The following is an 18,568-nucleotide window of genomic DNA, read 5'->3' as shown; positions in this document are numbered from 1 at the left end:
ATATCACAGAACCAAAAGTGTTATTGTACAAGCAATCTCAACTGAATGATCAGTAATAATAAATTTGGATTTTAAATTGGCCACTCAGGTTGAATATTGCTTCTCCGCCAATGAAAATTGTTATAAAATTATTTTTTTTATGCACTGTTGACTGCATTTTTATGAGGAGCCTATGATTAAACTACAAGTTCCTGGATCTCGCAAACACGCCGGATCAGCAATTTCAGTGCTATCTCACCAAGTTGACCTTTGAACTTAGGGGACCTTTCATCTTTGAACTTTGACCCCAAATGCCACATGAATGGAGATACAATATCCGCCCTTCATTCCTTCACCATCTCGAGTCGGTGACCTGTGTTCCAAAGCTTTTCACAGAACCATGGTTCATGGAACTTCAACCTTTGACCTCAGAACAGAGACACGTGTGTTTAAGTATGATTTTTTTCCAGTCATACTTTGGCCTCCATCCCCAATATATTCTTCTGTAACCTATATTACAGAAAAGCCACCAATGAAATTTCTTTATCTCAGTTGTTTCTCCTAGACGTCAATGAGAAGGAATGGAGAGTGGATGGAGACTCAAAAGATTGCCACTTGAATTTCTGAAGAGATCTCAGTGTCTCAAAACATGCCAAGATGCCACACAAAAGGCAGAGATACTCACTCAAATACACTACCAGTCGAAAGTTTGGAATAATTTTTTTTTTTTAAATGTTTAATGTCAGTAATATTGTACAATAATATTACAGTTTAAAGCTGAATTTTCAGCATCATTACTCCAGTCTTCAGTGTCACATGATCCTTCAGAAATCATTCTGATTTGCTGCTGAAGAAACATTTATTATTACTGTCAATGCTGATAATTTTTTGCTGCTTAATATTTTTGTGGAAAACCTAACACACTGCAGTTTGTGGTAAGATTTAGAAAGAAATTAAAACTTTTATTGATCAAGGATGCATTGAATTGATCAAAAGTGACAGTAAAGATAATTATTGTTACAAAAGAGCTCTATTTCAAATATACGCTGTTTTACAATTTTAATCAGAAAATCCTGAAAAATGTATCAGTTTCCATGAAAACATTAAGCAGCACAATGTCTTCAACATTGATAATAAGAAAAAAATAATTTGACAGCCAAATCAGCATATTAGAATGATTTCTAAAAGGATCATGTGACACCGAAGACTATGCTGAGAATTTAGCTTAGCATCACAGGAATAAATTATATTTTAAAATATATTAAGATAGAAAACAGTTCTCTTAAATTGCAATAATATATTGCTGTTTTTACTGTATTTTTGATTAAATAAATGAAGCCTTGATGAGCATAAGAGATTTCTTTCAAAAACCTTACAAAATCTCAGTTATTCTAAACATTTGAATTATTATATAATAAGTGTATTATTCCGCAAATTCTTCCAAATTATATGCATGTATTAGTGTATGTAAATAATAATTCTCATCCAAGACAAAGTTGATACTTTAATGAAATACAGCTGAAAAGACATGTAAAGGAGCAATAAAATATACAGTTAAGGAGTACTTCCAATACTCTGACAAGATATTTTGGATGTTTAACATTATCGAATGAACGAAAACTGATAAGGTTTCTTCATCTATCATTAGCAGAACTTTCCAAATATTATTTTCAACTGATCATCACAAACAGGTGTCTCAGACTGAATGAAGTATAATACAGTCTTACTGTACAATGTGGCCTTATATGCAATTTGTTCTTTGCTGTCATTGAAGTGCTGGGCAGGTTTATTCTCTGGTTCCACAGGTCCAGCAGGGTGCCCAGGGCATTTGAACTCAGACGCCTGACTGTCTCAAGGGGAAGAGGCCACTGTGTCAGAGGGCATTAACCTTTGACCTCTGGCCCCATCCATGCATTAACCTCTGTGTATCTGGTGGCCAGAGAGGAAGAGAGACCAGCGAGAGCAAAAGATATGACTCGAGATGAGGCAAAAAGGGGAAATAAGCATGCTGGCAGCAGGACCTCACTGTTCAAATGCACATGAATACATTTTGTTAGACAAAGTTCAGAAACTCTCCCCCAGAAGCATTACAGGCATCAACCTCTTGAGCCTCAAATTACCTTTGTATTCAGAAACGTAAGAAGGCAGGCACTGTAAACACACTTAGGAGTGAATTTGGAAGGTATTTGGAACAGCCGTTCGAATGTCAGCAGAAACAAATTTTCTCTCTCAGAATTGTACAAAACAGTTTGTGCTAAACAAATTGGGTGGAAGAATGGCAGCAAAAAGTCAACAAGTGTCAAGTTTCTCCCTAGGAAGCTTTCATTATACACCTATTCAAATAAGATTCTGACTACAACACTGGAATCAAACTATTGAAACATGAATTTGATGTTCATGTGCTCTCTATATATTTCTGTCATGACAACTCTTGGAGCGTTTGGCATGTAAATGGATATGACATGTTGATATGTTTGGTGTTGGTGGAATAGATCTGCTACACTGCTGCTGTTATTGCTGCTGCAGAGCAAGTACAGGACTTGCTACTGCCAAAACATACACGACACGCTGCTGTGAGCAAGTAAGACATACTGCTGCTGTACAATATAACATACATGAATTACCCATAGCAGATCTATACAGGTGGAGCTGGGGAAGGTGGAGGGTTTCTGAAAGCGCACTGCAACTGCAACAGCAAATGCTGACTAAGAATTTGAAGGTTGAGCAGCGAGCTCATTGGGTACAGATACAGCAGGAACCAATCAGCTGTCCCTATAAAGAGTGATGTGATTGCAAGCAGATTGAGTTGAGTTTCATGACAGAACTTTGTATATATTTTACCTTAATTTTTGCAATTTGTTCACTTGATTTACTCAGAAATATACAGTTATTTGTGACCCGGGCTGGCAAAATGAGTCGGGATGCGCACGGGCTAATTTCGATCAAAAATGTCGATTTTGGTCGAATTTGAAGTTTTCACAAAAATGAGTTTATTAAGCCCTCATCTAGCGATCCAAATGTTTCAAATAGCAATTAGACATCTAAAAGTATCTTTATTTGTAAGTTTTCTGAGAGGGGTACCTTTTCGTTGTCCATGAAAAATGCTGTTTTTCTCTGTTTGCTTCACCACTCGCGCTTCCCCTCAGCACAAATTTGGATATCGTTGTACAGCGCAGCATTCCAACTTTGTGAATAATCATAGCAAATGTTTGATGGCATGAGTCTGAACCAATGAAATGGGATTTTCAAACTCATGCTGATGTAAACAAATTGATCATACTCGTGCTGACAGATCCGAAGCGTGTGCACAAAGACGCCTCAGACAGCGCGCAATCCCGATATACACATATAAACAGAACTACAGTCTTTCAAAATATTAAAAATATTGAATATACAGTGGGTATGGAAAGTATTCAGACCCCCTTATATTTTTTACTCTTTGTTATATTGCAGCCATTTGCTAAAATCATAAAGTTCATTTTTTCCCTCATTAATGTACACACAGCACCCCATATTGACAGGAAAACACAGAATTGTTGACATTTTTGCAGATTTATTAAAAAAGAAAAACTGAAATATCACATGGTCCTAAGTATTCAGACCCTTTGCTCAGTATTTAGTAGAAGCACCCTTTTGATCTAATACAGCCATGAGTCTTTTTGGGAAAGATGCAACAAGTTTTTCACACCTGGATTTCTGCCATTCCTCCTTGCAGATCATCTCCAGTTCTGTCAGGTTGGATGGTAAATGTTGGTGGACAGCCATTTTTAGGTCTCTCCAGAGATGCTCAATTGGGTTTAAGTCAGGGCTCTGGCTGGGCCATTCAAGAACAGTCACAGAGTTGTTGTGAAGCCACTCCTTCGTTATTTTAGCTGTGTGCTTAGGGTCATTGTCTTGTTCGAAGGTGAACCTTCGGCCCAGTCTGAGGTCCTGAGCACTCTTGAGAAGGTTTTCGTCCAGGATATCCCTGTACTTGGCCGCATTCATCTTTCCCTCGATTGCAACCAGTTGTCCTGTCCCTGCAGCTGAAAAACACCCGCACAGCATGATGCTGCCACCCCCATGCTTCACTGTTGGGACTGTATTGGACAGGTGATGAGCAGTGCCTGGTTTTCTCCACACATACCGCTTAGAATTAAGGCCAAAAAGTTCTATCTTGGTCTCATCAGATCAGAGAATCTTATTTCTCACCATCTTGGAGTCCTTCAGGTGTTTTTTTAGCAAACTCCATGCGGGCTTTCATGTGTTTTGCACTGAGGAGAGGCTTCTTTCGGTCCACTCTGCCATAAAGCCCCGACTGGTGGAGGGCTGCAGCGATGGTTGACTTTCTACAACTTTCTCCCATCTCCTGACTGCATCTCTGGAGCTCAGCCACAGTGATCTTTGGGTTCTTCTTTACCTCTCTCAACAAGGATCTTCTCCTCCGAGAAGAGCTCCACCTTTTTATAACCTTGGCCAGATCTGTGTCTTGCCACAATTCTCTCTCTGAGCTCTTCAGGCAGTTCCTTTGACCTCATGATTCTCATTTGCTCTGACATGCACTGTGAGCTGTAAGGTCTTATGTAAACAGGTGTGTGGCTTTCCTAATCAAGTCCAATCAGTATAATCAAACACAGCTGGACTCAAATGAAGGTGTAGAACCATCTCAAGGATGATCAGAAGAAATGGACAGCACCCGAGTTAAATATATGAGTGTCACAGCAAATGCTGAATACTGTGATATTTCAGTTTTTCTTTTTTAATAAATCTGCAAAAATGTCAACAATTCAGTTTTTTTCTGCTAACATGGGGTGCTGTGTGTACATTAATGAGGAAAAAAATGAACTTAAATGATTTTAGCAAATGGCTGCAATATAACAAAGAGTAAAAAATTTAAGGGGGTCTGAATACTTTCCATACCCACTGTATATATTTTCCTATAGATATTCGGTTTTGACTAGGTGTGTGCCAAATTAGGTACTATTATTAACAGGGATTTTAAGGTATGATTGCTAGGTGATTTTGTTTCGGAACCTTCAAAAAACTTTAACTTGATATTTCTCAAAATTGACTTTGCTGACTATCAACTTCAAACAGGTGTAGCTTAGTATTTTGTTCTCTGATTTCAACAAATCATTCATTGTTTTGAAATTTTTTATAGACTTTTTATATAACTTATTTGTAAAATTTGTAAATTTTGCAACTCATTTTGCCAGCACAGGTCAAATTTATAGAATTATTTCATTGGATTACACTTAAATCTTGCACTTTTAAACTTTCCTCACATTTTCTTCACTTTGAATACCTATAAACATCCTTTACTGAGTAAAGAAATTAAATGCAGATGGAAACCACGTTAAATTATCCTTTTTGCTTTTTTTTATTTGGGAAATAATGGAAATGTTAACACAATGCATGACTGAAAGTGTAAAAGCAATGAAGATACTAAAAAAAACAACAACAATGAATGAATTAATTAATTAAAATTATTATCCAGTTATGTTACAAGCAAAACTACGAAAACACAAAAAAATCTGGCATTGTAGTAAAAAAAAGTAACATGAACCAGGATACAAAATGCAAAACATTAAAATAAATTATTTAATTAATTCATCAATGCAAAAGTATACGCAATCTGGCATGGTAAAATGTACAAAATAATAATAAGATAAATAAAAAACACAACTTGAATCAGGCTTTATGAAAACCATTCCTTTAAACTGAGAGTAAATGACACAGGTGATCACCACAGCACCCAAAGTCATGACCTAGATAAAGATGTATTCAGAAATAATCAGACAGGCATGAAGGCATAAGATTTAATATTCTGTTTTTGCAGGGCTCCAAATATACGTCTATAAATAGCCCTCACAGGATTATATCTTGAACAGGAAGCTTTCAGAGCGCTCAGCGACTGATCATCGCAGGTATTAAAGCGAGCGTTACACTCGCAGGGGTTCAAAGTCCGTCTGAGCACCCGTTAGCCTCTTGATATCTCCATGATATGTGTCAAAAAGAGGTGGGAGGCAGTTTCATCCTTTTTTTCCTAGTCTTTTTCGCTCCCTGAGGCTCAAAGACACAAAAAGTCTGAGGCGAGAGAGACAAGAACGTCTCTGAAGAACGTCTCTGGTGCATTCATGCCATAAAAAATGGTTTCCAAAACGACGCTCCCTGCGTTAATCAAAATTGATGAGTGATTTGAGCTTGTCGTTTCATGAATAAATAAGTTTAAAAGCTCCCCGGTGACTGACGGGGAAGAGAGTATTTACTCTAGATGTCCCTCTTTACATCTTCAGCATTTAACCTACATTCGCAGGCTCTCAAACACTTTGGCTGTCACTTCTGTGTCTTTGCTCAAATTTGAAATCTAGGTTGCCGCTGGTGTGCGTACGTGTGAGTAAATGCGGCGAAATCTAGCAGAAGGACAAGTCCCGGCCTGTCACAGAGAGATGGTTTGCGGTCTATCCTTCCTCGCGCTTTCCGAGCGTGTCTTCTTGACCTACTTTGTGGTCTTTGGTTAATCCCTGGATACGAGCGAGAGCGAGAGCGAGAGCGAGAGAGTGGTCTGGGAGGGGCTGCTTTGCTTTTCTTCTGCCTCATTTGACTATCAGATGGAAAGGACAGAGCCCCTTGTAAAAACATTTCCAGGCAGCCGTGAGATTTGAATGTGCCATCACAGCACTCTCTGTCGTTGTTATTCTTTCGCTCTCTGATCTTTTCCCTACTGCGATCCCGAAGATCTTTTTCTCGGAGGAGGCATCGCATGAGTCTGAGTTGTTACTGACACCGAGACATGGTTCTCATCAGGTGACAAACAAGCTCTGACATCTTTCCTGTCATGTTGCATCTGGCCTTGTTTCTAACTTAACACGCCATTCTCTGGAGATGCCACCGATATTTTTCTCTTTTCTTTTTGTAGGCCGGTCTTTTCTACAAGAAGGACGCTTTTCCTTGTGGACTTTGTTGTGCATCAGAATCTTTTCAGATTGAGATAAACACATTATAAAAGCCAGTGTATCGGCTTTCTAAGTGACACAGTTGGGTGAGATTTTATTACAGAGCGTTAAAAGGATCGAGTTATTGAACCTCTTGTCATCCTCGTCCGTGTCAGATTGCTGATGTTGTAGTTGATAGGGGATCGTGTTTGTGTTTAGGACATGTGTTACAGACCTCAGTTTCCACTGTGCATGAAACAGAAGGAACTCTGTATGGAGGTTTCTACTTTTTTACTATTTACTCACCCTCAAGAGATTTCATAGAACTTATGAAATTGTCCAAGTCTGAAGCCATTTGATAGAGCTATGACTGAACTTGGACTCCACTGTAGCTTGGAGCATCAGTACATCAAATACACTGCTCAAAAAAATTAAAGGAACACTTTTTAATCAGAGAATAGCATCAAGTCAGTTAAACTCCTGGGATATTGATCTGGTCCATTAAGTAGCAGAGGGGTTTGTTAATCAGTTTCAGCTGCTTTGGTGTTTTTTTCCCTACTCATCTTTTCTGGCTGTTTTTCACTAGTTTTGCATTTGGCTAGGGTCAGTGTCACTACTGGTAGCATGAAGCGATACCTGGACCCTAAAGAGGCTGCACAGGCAGTCCATCTCCTCCAGGATGGCACATCAATACGTGCCATTGCCAGAAGGTCTCAAGAGCAGAGCATGGAGGAGATTCCAGGAGACAGGCAGTTACTCTAGGAGAACTGGACAGGATCATAGAAGGTCCTTAACCCATCAGCAGGACTGGTATCTGCTCCTTTGTGCAAGGAGGAACAGGATGAGCACTGCCAGAGCTCTAGAAAATGACCTCCAGCAGGCCACTGGAGTGAATGTCTCTGACAAAACAATCATGAGGGTGGCCTGAGGGCCTAACATCCTCTAGTGGGCCCTGTGCTCACTGCCCAGCACTGTGGAGCTTGATTGGCATTTGCCAATGAACACCAGACCCCCACGCTCGCCTGAACTAAATCCAACAGAACACCTCTGGGACATTATGTTGCGGTCCATCCGACGTCACCAGGTTGCACCTCAGACTGTCCAGGAGCTCAGTGATGCCCTGATCCAGATATGGGAGGAAACACCCCAGGACACCCTCCGTAGTCTCATTAGGAGCATGACCCGATGTTGTCTAGCATGCATACAAGCACGGGGGGGGAGGGGGGGGCATACAAAGAACACAAAAGTTTTGTAAGCGAATGCAAATTTTCTTGTTGGGGCAATGCAAAAGTTTTGTGGGGAATACAAAGGAATTGACATAATTTTTCCTCCCATCTCAAATTTTTTCATCATCATGTGATTTTATATTATAGTAGAAGATAAAAATAATATTATATACTAATATTATATATAAATCTGAAGAAATAAAATAAAATAATCAAATTTTGTCTAAATATATTCAAATAAAACATGAACATGAAAACAACATGAAAACGGATATTTAATTTAAGATTTGCTAAAGATTACATTTAACAGTATTGTTAAATTATTAGTGTTTTAGTAAAGTATTAGTACAGATTAACTAAGTGAGCGTTAGATAATGGTTAAGGTAATCTAAAAGTAAAAACAGAGGAAATGGTGCAGGGATGACGTCAAAAACTGGAAGACTAATTCGCCAGTGGTTCCCTCAAGATTTTCCAATGGGTTTTTGTAAGGGTTTTTTCAGTTTATGAGTAAAATAAACAAATTGGTCTTGGTAAACAACTTAACGATACTTTGACGTTAGTTGGTCCTTAGTTGGTCAAGTGCTGGTCCTAAGATGGTCCTACGCAACTAGCTCAAGTTCAGAACCAACTTATAACCAGCTAAGGACCAGATTAAACCAGCTCATGACCAACTAAGGACCAGAATAAACCAGCTCAAACCAGTTGCCATACTTCAAAACATACCTAACCAACATATGCTGTTTTTTTCATCAGGACAGGCAATGACATAACGGTTTAATGATCTACAGCAAACTAGAGCAAGCTTTAGTGATAACTAAGCGAATGTTTAAGTACTACACTAGTAATTTCTCACTAGAAATGACATCAAAAGTGGAAAATAATAGTCAAAAACGTGTATTTACACACAAACTGACCACCAAACGCAGCTTTCAGACGCCATCTTTATTTTTTAGCTCTTCTGTCACAGAATGGAAAGCACAGGATTGTGGGATATCAAAGGCAGCTAAGGATACATCTATGCTGCCTTCAAAAATCGATCAGATGAAGGTATCTAAAGAGACAGGAAGTGAAGCTAACTTTGGATTCTGACATGCCTTGATGCCTTCCTACCTTGGAATGTGTGGAATCTGCACAAACAGCATTCGGATTTTGGAACGACATGAAGGTGAATAAAAAGTGACAGAATTTACATTTATCATTGAATCAATGTCTATATTTTTAACCAAATTGAGAGAGATATATCAACAAACGTCTATAATGATAAGTACACCCAAGGTCACGTCCTAATTAAGTTCTTGAAGGTCAAAAGCAGTCTTTGACTTTAAAACAGCCCAATCTGCATTGTTTGCATGAGGCCCACCTGTGGGGGAAACTCAACTGTCAGCGAGACCCCCCCTCACCCAGTGAGCCGATCAGAGGACAAAAAGACAACTCCGCAAGGTTACACTGCCTCTCTCTCCCACTCTAGATCGGTCGCTCAGGGGGAGGAGGGGGAGAGCGGCCATGGCCCCCCCGGGCACATTTCCTCTGTTCCCACGGGGGCATTGACATTCAATTGCCCCTGTTTGCTCATTATCAGAGCAGCATGGAACAGTCTGAGGCTGTTTTAACAGGCCATACGTAGTAGAGATAAAACTCCCTATTCAAGGGGGGAGTCTGCAGTCCACAACAACCCTGTCTCCCTCTCTGTTTTTCTCACATACTCACATTATCATTCTCTCTCACACGTGTCAATGTGGAAAACAAGCAATGCGATCCAACAAAATTAGAACGTTGGATCGCATTGCATGTTTTATTTATATTTTAATACATATAAAAAATATAAATATATAAAAGACTTTATGCATGCCCATATACTGTTTTGTCAAATATATCATCTCCTTAAGGTTGGAATACAATACACGACTTTTGCTCAGATTTTTGCCCCTATTCGCAGTCTTGATGTGTCGACAATAGTTGCCGAAAGTCTGCGCCAGTCTGCAGATTTTGGCCAGTCAGAGTGGACAAATATCATAATGAGCATAATGATTCCATCCAGTCGAAGGATATCAAAATCTCTTATTTTGAGCCGATAAATGATTTACTGCCACTGTGTGAATAATATGTAATCATGTAATCAATAAAAAGTAACTGTAGTCTATATTTTAAAATCGAATATCTAATTACAAGTGGAATCTGATTATGTAATTCAGATTACATGTAATCAGTTACTACCCAGAACTGAGCCCATGTGATACAGTCCTTTAATGGATGCATTCTAGTTTTGATGTGTCATATCATTTACTTGCAGTGTAGATACAGTGATACTAGTGCACTTGGACAGCACTGCAGTCCCAGACGTATTTCTCATCCCTCTGAGACGCTCACAGGCAGTCCACTCCGGGGAAATCTCAGCATACGGCACTGCAGATCAATGACTGCTGACTACACTGCTACACAAGTACATTTCCATGACACTGTGATATCAATGACATATATTGCTTTTAGTGTGTGTATGTGTTTGAATGTCATCATATGTGCATAGATATACTGAAAATATGAATATTCTTGGTAAATTTAAATAAATGAAGTGAGGTGGAATGCATCGACCGGACAAATACAAATGGAGTTTAAATTAGTCACATCAACCTTGCGCTCCAGTCAATAGCAGCCGTGACCGTTCATAGTGTGAAAGCGACCTTTTTGACCCCTCATTGCCACACTGTTATCTGCGTCCGGCAAACAATTGCAATCTCTACTGAGAAGTCCATGTGCAGAGTTTTTTATATATATATAAAATATGTCAGGTTACAAAACAGTTGCAAAATGTCAGCGACATCTGGTCCTCTACAAATATTTTGCTATTAAAAAAGGAAGTTTGTAGCTCCACTATAATTTATGCTGCAGATCAAATGTTGATGTAAGGATGACCTCTATGCGGCTGTCTGTGATTAAACAGTTTCCAACTGCTGAAAGCAAATTATGGAGAGCAGAGAGATAAAATATTCAGTCTGACCTTCAGATGGCCCTGAAACACAATCTCCTCTGAATAATCTACGGGTCACTAACTTTGTCCTTCACACTGTGAAAATCTCACCCGCCCCTCACACACACACACTCCTCTCTCACTGTCTCGCTCTGTCTCACTGTATTTATCTTCCTCCTCAGCCTTTAAAAGGAATAGTTCATCCAGAAATGAAAATTCTGTCATCATTTACTCAGCCTCATGTCGCTGCAAGCCTGCATGATTTTCTTTCCTCCACGAAACACGGGGAGAAATTTTGAGGAATGTTCATGCTGCTTGAATGCAATGAAAGCATATAGTGGCCTGGCTTCTGTCAAGCAGCAAAAAGCACAAACAAATGCACCATTAAAACCCCATAAAGTCAGTATTACTTGTGTGCTATATTTCAATTCTTCTTTAGCCATATGATAGCTTTTTGTCAAACAAGGCTTTGTCAAGCTAAGTGTAGCTTTTTTAAATAAAAAAATACAGTACAGGTGCTGGTCATATAATTAGAATATCATCAAAAAGTTGATTTATTTCACTTATTTCATTCAAAAAGTGAAACTTGTATATTATATTTATTCATTACACACATATATTTCAAATGTTTCTTTGTTTTAATTTTGATGATTATAACTGACAACTAAGGAAAATCCAAAATCCAGTATCTCAGAATTAGAATATTACTTGAGACCAATACAAAGAAAGGATTTTTAGAAATCTTGGCCAACTGAAAAGTATGAACATGAAAAGTATGAGCATGTACAGCACTCAATACTTAGTTGGGGCTCCTTTTGCCTGAATTACTGCAGCAATGCGGCGTGGCATGGAGTCGATCAGTCTGTGGCACTGCTCAGGTGTTATGAGAGCCCAGGTTGCTCTGATAGTGGCCTTCAGCTCTTCTGCATTGTTGGGTCTGGCATATCGCATCTTCCTCTTCACAATACCCTATAGATTTTCTATGGGGTTAAGGTCAGGTGAGTTTGCTGGCCAATTAAGAACAGGGATACCATGGTCCTTAAACCAGGTACTGGTAGCTTTGGCACTGTGTGCAGGTGCCAAGTCCTGTTGGAAAATGAAATTTGCATCTCCATAAAGTTGGTCAGCAGCAGGAAGCATGAAGTGCTCTAAAACTTCCTTGTATATGGCTGCGTTGACCTTGGACCTCAGAAAACACAAAGGACCAACACCAGCAGATGACATGGCACCCCAAACCATCACTGACTGTGGAAACTTTACACTGGACCTCAAGCAATGTGGATTGTGTGCCTCTCCTCTCTTCCTGGGACTCTCTGGGACCCTGATTTCCAAAGGAAATGCAAAGTTTACTTTCATCAGAGAACATAACTTTGGACCACTCAGCAGCAGTCCAGTCCTTTTTGTCTTTAGACGCTTCTGACGCTGTCTGTTGTTCAAGAGTGGCTTGACACAAGGAATGCGACAGCTGAAACCCATGTCTTGCGTACGTCTGTGCGTAGTGGTTCTTGAAGCACTGACTCCAGCTGCAGTCCATTCTTTGAATGGGTTTTGTTTCACAATCCTCTCCAGGGTGCGGTTATCCCTATTGCTTGTACACTTTTTTCTACCACATCTTTTCCTTCCCTTTGCCTCTCTATGAATGTGCTTGGACACAGAGCTCTGTGAAAAGCCAGCCTCTTTTGCAATGACTTTTTGTGTCTTGCCCTCCTTGTGCAAGGTGTCAATGGTCGTCTTTTGGGCAACTGTCAAGTCAGCAGTCTTCCCCATGTTTGTGTAGCCTACAGAACTAGACTGAGAGACCATTTAAAGGCCTTTGCAGGTGTTTTGAGTTAATTAGCTGATTAGAGTGTGGCACCAGGTGTCTTCAATATTGAACCTTTTCACAATTTTCTAATTTTCGGAGATACTGAATTTGGGGTTTTTCTTAGTTGTCAGTTATAATCATCAAAATTAAAAGAAATAAACATTTGAAATATATCAGTCTGTGTGTAATGAATGAATATATTATACAAATTTCACTTTTTGAATGGAATTAGTGAAATAAATCAACTTTTTGATGATATTCTAATTATATGACCAGCACCTGTATATGAATATCAGTTCCTTTTAATTCTACTTTATTTTAAAAATCTAATTGTAAAGTCTAACACAATTAAGTATTTATTTACACTAAATATAATTTTAAAACTAGAATATAAGTTCATGTATATAACTGAGGTGAAAATATTGTAATAAACAGCTAAAATAAAATATATGGAAAAGAACACCTAAAATGATCCACACTGATTTAAATCAGTGAGTACTTTTGTGAATCACTTAAATAAACAGTCTGAAAGAACTGATTCACCAGAATGAATCAGATTTTCCAAATCTACATATGAGTGAGAGAACCATTTGGGATGATCTGATTCTGTATAATAAATACATTCTAATGCTATTTATCTAAATTTTCCCCAAAACCAATTTAGCACAAACCCCTCCCCAGATCCGATTTTATTGGTCAACTAAAGCCTTGTCCACACTAATACATTTTCATTTGAAGACACATATTTTTTACTCCGTTTTTGCCTTCTGTCCACATTGAGATGGCGTTTTTGTCAAGTCAAGTCAAGTCACCTTTATTTACATAGCGCTTTTTACAATGTAGATTGTGTCAAAGCAGCTTTACATTGATAACTGGTACATAATCTTGGCTGCACAGCAGCTCTTAAAGAATAGTGTCAATGCAGGCAGATCAAAGCACTGTTGAATATCAAATGTAAAGTCAAATGTCAAGTGTCCCCAACTAAGCAAGCCAAAGGCAACAGCGGCAAGGAACCAAAACTCCAACAGGTGACATCAGGTGGCAAACAGGTGGCAAATAGGTGTTAAAATGGAGAAAAAAACCTTGGGAGAAACCAGGCTTAGTCGGGGGGCCAGTTCTCCTCTGGCGAACAGTGCTTTGTTACGACTCAGGATGCTATCATAAGTCCGATAGGATCGCAACATTCAAAGTATTTATTTCAGTTCCATCCAGGTGAGGATCGTATTCATCACGCCGGTATGGACGGTTGTTGAGGAGCTGCGCCACTGGTTGTTGTGTTGATGAGACCTTCACAGTGGATTGACTCAATCTCTGCTGATACTTCAGGGCTGTGTTGTGGTCGTGTCAAGGTGCAGGTCCTTGGTATCACCTGGATACGGCCTGGATCCGGTTGACTACGGTAAACCTCAGGATAAACAGAAAGACTAATATTAGCGTAGATGCCATTCTTCTTCTAATGTAACAAGTACATCTGGTGTTATAGGAAGTGTTCCCGGTTCCGGCTGACCTAATTTATGCAGCCTAATAATCCTTTAATGTATTTGAAAATATAAATTGATAATGTGTTATGTGTATGCCAGGTTAAAGAGATGCGTTTTTAGTCTGGATTTAAACTGACAGAGTGTGTCTGCTTCCCGAACAATGCTAGGAAGATTGTTCCAGAGTTTAGGTGCCAAATAGGAGAAGGATCTACCGCCTGCGGTTGATTTTGATATTCTAGGTATTATCAGCTGGCCTGAATTCTGAGATCGCAATAGAAGTGAAGGACTATAATGCTTTAAGAGCTCGCTTAGGTACTGGGGGGCTAAACCATTTAGTGCTTTGTAAGTAATTAGCAAGATTTTAAAATCTATACGATGTTTAACAGGAAGCCAATGCAGTGTTGACAGAACTGGGCTAATATGGTCATACGTCCTATTTCTAGTAAGAACTCTAGCTGCTGCATTTTGTACGAGCTGTAGTTTATTTATCAGGCGAGCAGAACAACCACCCAGTAAAGTGTTACAGTAATCTAGCCTTGAGGTCATGAACGCATGAACTAACTATTCTGCATTTTTCATTGAGAGCATATGTCGTAGTTTAGATATATTTTTAAGATGGAAGAATGTGGTTTTACAGATGCTAGAAACATGCCCTTCAAATGAAAGATTGGTATCGAAGAGAACACCCAGGTTCCTAGCTGACGACGAAGACTTAACAAGGCAGCCATCAAGTGTTAGACAGTATTCAAGGTTATTATTTTAGTCAAGGAAAATTTAGCTTTTTGAAAAGTCTCCAAAGTGGATACATTTGAAAATGCTGTTCTTGCGTTGTAGTCTGGATGGTGAAAATGGAGGTAGTTGAAAATTATGACGCATGTTTAGGTCATGTGATGCATATTGTACCCATAGATATCTATAGTTATACCGGCATTGTTGTGCCTGCAATTTAAATTATTAACATAACTGCATAGGATAAGTGCTCCTTTGAAGAATCTTGGTATTACATGTAGTTCCAAACGTAACTAAACATTCAGTCCTGTCAATCATTACGAGTGTAGACAGTATAAGCAGCAGTCACTACGTCATCCCAGCGACAATTTTTCCAGCATCCCTCCTCCTCCCCATCTCCTCCTCTATTTCTCTTATTCTCCCTCTACGCAGTACTGTTATAGGGGGGTCCTCCTTCGAGGGCAGCAAGCCAAGTTTGCTTTACCATTAACCATTCAGACTGAATGGGCAGGCGGACTTGTGAAATATCTGTAAAGATGTCTGAGAATTTACTCACATTTGCTGTCCTCTGTGGCAAAATATGATGACAACTGCATTTTAAACCCGATTTTGAGCGCCACCTGGACGCAACAGTGAGTGATCCAGTATTATTATTGTGCTAATAAAATGATCGTGCCAGCAGAATAGCGTGTGAACTTTATTATATCTGCTCTCTCTGCATCATCTTGTGAGCTTTTATTATGTTTTACGCATATGTTTTACGCATTTTCATACATTTCATTGTGGATGAGCAACTTTTGGAAAACTTTTTCAGACTGAGCAACTTTTGGAAAATGATTGAAAACGCTAGTGTGGATGAGGAGTATTTTTAAATCAAAACTCAGTTTTCAAGTGTCTCTGGATTAATGTAGATGTAGCCTTTGATGAAATGAATGGGACAATTTTCCATCACTAAACATGAGATGTGAATTTGACACTTGTGCATTTGCACAGCCTCACATCAGATCCACAGTCACACACACAGTGTCATTACTGCAGTCAGACTTGTGTCCAGGAGAAATATCCCGCAGCGTGCTGCCAGGTGTGTGCTGCTTTTGATGCATGTAACAGCTACAAACCCTCTGCATCTGCTGGAAAATACTGATGTTTCAGCAGCTTTGAAACATCAGTTATGCAGTGTATGATTACAGCGTGGCACAAGGCCAGCGGAAACGATCCTGACGCAGACTGGAACTACATGGTGACATTTGAGTCCATCTAATAAACACCTGTGAGGAATAGTATCATGAATTAGTCATTATGTTGGGGACCATACACTGGCCAAATCATATGGATGCATTTGCCTTGACTTACCTAGTCCAAGGGTAAGTAAACATATTTAATCTTTAGTGAGTCTCAGTGCCATATGGAAGCCAGTGCCTGTTTTATCTAATCTTCAGACAAACCCCACCTGCTGGGGTCGGCCAGGGTGATCCAATCATAGTACTACATAATACCACAGTTACATCAAACAAGGATGCATTAAAACTCACAAAGACCACAACTCCAGTTTAAAAGAGGAGTACAAAGACATTCCTGCAAAGTCACAGCACAGACACTACACAACGATGAAAGTTTCCAGTGAGCATGTGTCAACCACCTGTGTTTACACACAATATCAAATAAAGTATGCTTTGCAAGGTTTTGTGGTCAGTTGTATGCATATCCTAGTTTAAGGCTGTGCATGCAAACCTTACTCCCCTGATCTCAAGAGGCACTCTAGCGACTCTACTGACGCTAGAGACTGTGGTTTTTAGCCTCCTTGTTGACTCCCGTGCCGGTGGACCCGAGTTTGAGTCCTGCTTAGAGTGGGCGGTTCGAACAGGAGGGGTTACATTGGTGCCGTGACCCGGAAGGGAGTGAGGTTTAGGGGGGTGAGTGTAACTGTCATAGGCCAGTAAGAGCTGTGCATGTAAACCTCACTCCCCTGATTTCCAGAGGTACTCTAGAGACTGCAGTCTTTAGCCTCTTTGTTAGAGCAACCTACTCCCATGCCGGCTTACCCAGGTTAGAGTCCCACTTAGAGCGGGCGGTTTGAACAGGAGGGGTTACATTGGTGCCATGACCCGGATAGGAGTGAGGTTTAGGGGGGTGGGTGTAACTGTCGTAGGCCAGTAAGAGCAATCAACCAATCAGATTTGAGAGACAAGTTTACAGTTTATGTAAAGTTTAGGCATACAACCAGGGTTAGCTTCTATATCAGTGTTATTCACCTATCATTTCTCTCTGATTTTAGGGATAAGTTATGGGTAGGGTTCGGTTTAGGGGTAGGGATAGGATTTTCGGACAGGAATGTTGTTCCAGGGTCAACAAAATATGTGTCTAACTCTGCAAAATCTCTACTTGCATGCATCGTACGAAGACCACTTGTGGTGACTGCTAAATGTTCACTGAAGTATACTTTGGGTTTTACTTTTAGGCTGCATTTACACTGGCACATAAAAATCAGATTTTTCCATTATGTGACCAAACACATCTGATAAACTTCATAGAGGCAAAGCGTATCAGCCTAACTCAAAGACACAGACCAAAACCAAAGATGAAAAATAAGAAACCGTGGTAGATGAGATATAAAACTAGAGATGCTGCCTTATTAGTTGATGAAATTTATTCTCTGATCTCTCTTTGTAACAGTTACCCAAGATACATTTTTAATCCACATTGCCAGGTGTGTACTTTACAAAAATGTGGATTTTCACTGAATTTAGAAAAACATGAAAATATATTTTTCTTTTTGTTAATTTGATTTATTTGATACCTATAACTAGGATTTAATAAGTCCACACCACAGCTATAATGATAACGGCACAGAGAAAAGATGTCATTGGAATCACTTTCAGAACTATTTTTGATGCTATTATATTTATCACTATACTTATCTTTATACTTGTCGTTCTTGCCTTAAGTTTTGCTTTGTTGCATTTAGGTGACCCTACTGATTTAAAAAAAATCAAAAAAGATTGTGAGGTGTGGATACAAAAGATATTTACCACTTGGCTAGCGACAATAGCGAATTTTTGGCAGTTAACAGTAGCAACTGTGTTTTCTGTCCTTGTGTGAATTGCTGGCACATTTCTGTCTCACTGGCTGCCACCTCTGATGTTTCCATTCTTAATGTACCTTTTAAAGCTGACGTTTGACACTCTTACCTCATGCAGATGGGAATCGTGTGTGATTTGGAGAAGCTCGCAGCTGTATACTGATAACTTCAATGATCATAATTTGTTGGCACAGACATTAGTGCCAAGCCTCATATAATCTCGGCCAAAATTGTGAAGTTAGTGTACACATCATAAACGCCCCGCGTTATCAAATGCCACTAAATGTTTCACATCAAAGCCAAATGTTTGAATAATTCATGAAGTCTTCATGTTTGTAGTCTGAGAGGGCAGAGAAATCGAGCATATGTCCTGTGCCATGAACGTGATCGA

This window comes from Chanodichthys erythropterus, chromosome 10, assembly GCF_024489055.1.
Source record: "Chanodichthys erythropterus isolate Z2021 chromosome 10, ASM2448905v1, whole genome shotgun sequence".
Classification (NCBI taxonomy): domain Eukaryota; kingdom Metazoa; phylum Chordata; class Actinopteri; order Cypriniformes; family Xenocyprididae; genus Chanodichthys; species Chanodichthys erythropterus.
This window is presented reverse-complemented; position numbering follows the sequence as displayed.